Source organism: Molothrus ater, chromosome 17 (genome assembly GCF_012460135.2).
Source record: "Molothrus ater isolate BHLD 08-10-18 breed brown headed cowbird chromosome 17, BPBGC_Mater_1.1, whole genome shotgun sequence".
NCBI classification, from domain to species: Eukaryota; Metazoa; Chordata; class Aves; order Passeriformes; family Icteridae; genus Molothrus; species Molothrus ater.
The window spans coordinates 7,555,231-7,560,292 of NC_050494.2; the positions used below are offsets into that span (position 1 = coordinate 7,555,231).

General features: G+C 52.0%; 1 long non-coding RNA gene across 1 annotated transcript; it reads right to left on the bottom strand.

Annotated features, from left to right (window-relative positions):
* Positions 1-377: 377 nt before the first annotated feature.
* LOC118694422 (uncharacterized) lies at positions 378-1,347 on the bottom strand. The gene is made up of 3 exons (XR_004981429.1): positions 1,256-1,347; positions 1,118-1,160; positions 378-431 (listed from the first exon to the last, which is right to left on the bottom strand). It is a non-coding gene; the product is annotated as an uncharacterized LOC118694422 (long non-coding RNA).
* Positions 1,348-5,062: the final 3,715 nt, after the last annotated feature.

Below are 5,062 nucleotides of genomic sequence, written 5' to 3' on the forward strand. Positions count from 1 at the left end.
TTACTGACTTATCATTATTGGCACAGAATATCATTGGCACAGATAACTCTAGGCTGGACAGAGACACCAAAATCTGAGAAGGCTGAAATGTAGAACAGAGGAAAGAGTCTTTTCTTGGTTGGGTTTCTCCATTTTTATGTCTATTCTCCACCTACTGAGTCGTTTTCCTCCCTTCCCTCCTCTTCCTGGGGAATCACCTGCAGGGGCAACCTGGAGGGATACCAGAGTGGAGATTTTAGGCAGCCCTGTGCTCCCCCTGTCACCTCCCACTAGCAGGCAGCAGGGGCAGGACTCTTCTCACCCAGGCCAGGTTCTGGCACCGGCACAGCTGGCAGCAGAGCTCTGAGCCAGGTCCCAGCCAGCCAATCCTCCTTACCCAGGGCTCTGCCGGTCCTGCAGCTATGGATTGATCGTGGGATTGACACCTGCAGCTGGGGGAGACACACCCAGGTCAGTGCACTCCCTTCTCCAGGTGCCCAAAGCCTGACAGTCCCCTGGTGTCCCCCAGCACGGGAACAGGCTCAGCAGTGCCTGCTGTACCAGTGGCCTGAGAGGGCCCAGCTTTATGGGCAGAGATGATTTAGTGCCCTCAGGAATACGGCTCTGGGGAAGCTGGGAAGACTTCCAACTCTTCCTTCCCTTCCCTATATATTAACTTTCCATGCATATGAAGCTGAAAGCTCTTCCAATCACCTCTGCAAATATTAATTAATCCTCGCAGCATCCTGAGGACCATTATTCACTCTTATTAAGCAAATATTATTAAATCCTTTTATAAGAGGTGAAGTGACTTTTCCAGGGCTGTGCAGGGCACAAGTAGGAGTGCACAGACTTTCTCTTGCTACTGTATTCCAGACCTGCCACTGCACAGGAGCAAAGCTGCTCACATCTGAGCTGGGAGCCATCTCTGAGGACCAGGGACCCCAACACCCCCAGCACTGCAGTGCCCTGTGAGGTACAAGTGCTCTGTGGGACTGTTTAGAGATGCCCCCCGGAGCCATGAGAACCCTCCCCACTCTTGGCCACTCCCCAGGACTGTGTCCCCCATTTCAGCTGCCCTGTTCTGGCTCACACACACCCGTGGGGATCCCCGTGGCAGCCCTGGGGCTGGACTTACTCTGAAGGAGCCAGTCGATGAAGGTGCTTGGGAATGGGGAATTCTGCAAAGAACAAGGGGGTGTTAGAGCATGGGAATGTGGAGGGAGGGCAGCAGTGTGGGGACATGGGATGGAAAATGGGATGGGACATGCTCTACCTGCAGATCCAGCTCCACATAGTGCCCAGATGTCACTGGCAGTTTGGAGAAGGCAGAGAAGATTTTCCCCAGAAGCCCAAAGGAGATGACACCTGGGGAGAGGCCATCAAGGCTGGGCAGAGCTATCTGTGGGTCACTGAGCCTGCTGGAGCCCTGTGCCCACCCAGAGCATCTGGCAGAGGCTGGGAGAGCACTGTCCTACCCAGCAAGGAGGAAAAACTCCTTCTCCTTCCTGTAGATCTCAAACTCCCTGGGGTTCAAAGGCTCCCATGAAAGCTGCTACCCTGGAGCTCACAGGTGCAGATCCCATCATAAAGGACATGTTGGGGGGAACAGATCTGCTTTCAGTGAAGCAGCAATTGTGTGTGAGGTTTGACATAAACAGAGCTCGGGAGGGGAAACCCTCTGGCTCTGTGGGGCTGCATCTGGGGGTCCTGGCATAGCCAGCTCTTGGCAGCAGCTTGGGTCTAGCCCTGGTTGGAAAAACACCTGTAAGAAGAGCAGGACTGTAGTGTCTGGCAGTGGTGGTGAGCCAGGACTGTGCCACCCACAGCAGCTTTGCCAGCAGAGAAAAGCTGCTCCTGCTCCATGCAGAGAGCCCTGCTTGCACAGCTCCAGCTCTCCTGAGGACACCTGCTGCCTGTGGAGGTGGCCAGACACACAACCCCCAGGGTCATTCTAAAACTTAATATAGGAAAGGAAATGTAATGACTTACGGTTGAGGAACTGCAGATTAATGTTGATGATGCTGACCCACATGTTCACTAATGGGCAGAGCTGCAATGGCAAAGAGTGGCACAGTCTTGGTGAGAGCACTGCGGGTGCAGCAGCGCGTTCCCCAGCACCACTTGAGTTTCACAGATTGAAATCAGGATGGGACAAACATCCTGATTTCATCCTAGAGCATAATTCTCCCATGGAAAAAGAGCTGTATGATTTGTTCAGCCCCCTTCTCAAAATGGCACAGGTTCTACTGAACAAGGTAAAAGATCCTCTAAAAGGCCACTTTGCTCTAAACTGAGCTGCTGCTTCTGTTCACCCCCATAGGGAGCAGCTGAGTATAAATTACCCCATAACATCAACATGATGAAATTGAAATTACTCTTAACAAATAAATTCTGACTGTAAGGAAGATCAGCAATTTTGTGTAACTCACTTATGGGCTGCAGGCATGTATCTGTGCATGCACAAATGTATATTGTCTATGTATGTGTGTGTGTATGTGTATATATATATATATATATATATATATATATATATATATTTATATATCTTTATATATATATAATAGATATTGTCCCTGCCAAGGACAGGGGGATTGGAACTAACTAACCTTTGAGGTCCTTTCCAATCCAAACTGTTCTGTGATTCTGTGTGTGCGTGTGTAAATCTACCAGGCAGTTCTGGCAGGAGCACTGGCTGCAGCTGAAATGCAGCTTCACAGCAAAGAATATTCAGACACTCACCAGTGCAGGGACAAGGGACTTAAGAGACTTGTTCAGCAAGCTGCTCACCAGATTGGTGAGGAGGCTGGGGAGGGAAAAGACAGACAAAAATTACCAGGGAAGTTGTCAAAACCCAGGACCTGACGTCAAGAAAAAACTGAGCTCCTCTGTAGAGGAGCCCTCTCCTCTTCTCTGATAAGAGATGCTGCAAGCCCAGAGCTCCCCCAGGCTTCAGCAGGAATTACAGGTGCTCAGGACTTTGTTATCTGAATCCCAAAATCTGCTTGTTATGCTGTCAATCCGTGCCCAGATTTGAGACTGAAGTTCTGCCCCTCTGCCCCCACTGACCCCCACGCTCACCCCTTCCTCAGGCTGACGCTGAAGCTGCCAAGGAGGTTGCTGCAATCCTTAATCACCAGCTTAAGGTCACCAGGGGAGTCCTGGGTCAGGGCAATGTGTGATGTGATGTTTGCTTCTACTGAGGATCCACTCAGAAACTGAAAAATCCTGGAAAAGAGGAAGTGGCATGGAAGGTTATGGAGGAAGCCAAAGCAGCACTGGAGACCATTGCCTGTGGTGGAGCTGCAAGCAGAGCCTCAGCTGGGACAGTGCTTCAGTTCTGGGACTTCTCTCAGGCTCCTTCTCCTGTAGCAGATCACAGAACCATAGAATTGTTCAGGTTGGAATTTCCCTCTAAGATCAAGAAGCCAATTATCAACCCAGCACCACTGCCATGTTCACTAAACCATGTCCTCCAGAGCCATATCCACATGTTTATTGAACACTTCCACGGATGGTGAGCATCTGTGGAGTAAGGACAGCTGGAAATGCCTCCAGGGAGAGTCAGCAGCACAGCTTTCCTCACCAGCCTGTTGCTTGGTGTTTGTCCAGCGCTCAGGAATGTCCCATCCTCCCCAGCACACTCAGGTGCCCATGGCCTCACTGTCTGGCCTCACTCACCCTGGGAAGCGGAGAACCAGCTTCGAGTACAGGTTCAGCACAAGCTCAGTCCCACGAAGAACCTTCCATGACACTCGGGCGTTCTCGAGGTTCAGCACCTTCAGCCTGGGGGTTGACACCAAGGCAACCCACCTTGAGATGGCAGGATCAGCAGGAGCAGATCCTACAGTCCCATCTCTTCCTGCTCCTTGTTTGACCTGTGGATATTCCTATGTAAAAGTGAAGGTGAGGAAGGACCAATTCCCACTCTGCAAACAGCCAATCTCAAAGCATGGTCAGGTTTCTCAAGGCTCTGTCCTCCTGAGTCTCAGCCATCTCCATGGGTGGAGATTGCCTCACCTGCTGTATTGCCCATGGCAACGTCACACCACTCCCACAGGTAAGACTTTTCCCATTTCTGGTTGGAATTTCCCCTGTCACAGATTCTCCTGTGAGCTGTGAGCCTAGGACTGGTGGTTTGTATGAGAGGGAAGGTCTGATCCCCTGGATATCATGGGCCACCCTGCAGTGAGCCCCACCACGGGGCTTCTGACTCACCAGGCGTAGCGTGTCGTCTTCTGGGGGGCTCCACCACCCAACAGCCCTCCTGCTGCACCCAGCAGTCCTCCTGCTTCACCCAGAAGACCATCGAGTCCAAGCAGACTTCCATTGCCTAGGAGACCTCCTTTTCCAAGAAGCCCTGTGCCAAGCAGACCTGTCTCTCCAAGAAGGCTGTTATTGCCAAGGAGGCCATTGCCAAGGAGGCCATTGTTGAGGAGGCCATTGCCAAGTCCCTCCCCACCAAGGAGGCCTGTTGCAAGGCCTTTCCCACCAAGGAGTCCTGTGCCAAGTGCTTCTCCACCAAGGAGTCCTGTGCTGAGTCCTTCACCCTGGAGTCCTGCTCCAAGGCCTTTCCCACCAAGGATGCCTGTGCCAAGCAGCCCACTGCTGCCAGGCTGTCCTCCTGCAACAGACAGAACTTCCTTACTATTCTGTCCTTTACCACCCAGACACCCTCCTCAAAGCTGCTTTTACTGCTCCTCCTGGGGTTAGGGTTACACCTAGGGTTAGTGTTCTGAAAACCACAAAGCTCAGAGCTCCAGGCACACTGCAGCTGCAAAAGGCATCCCAAGGGGAACACAAAACAGCCACAACATGGCTGCTTCCACAGCTTTCTCCTTGGAACCAGCCTTAGATCAAGAGTGCTTTTACTGCTCTACCTTGGGTTAGGGTCCCAAACCTTTCCTTTGCCAAACTTTCTTACCTAGGAGGCCTGTGCCAAGGACTCCAGCTCCACTGGGTTCAGTTCCTGCACCAAGGGGACCTCCACTTTCTGCTCCACTTGGACTTCCTTTGCCCAGGAGGCCTGTGCCAAGCAGCCCTCCTTCACCAAGAGCACCTGTGCCAGGCAATCCACTTTTTC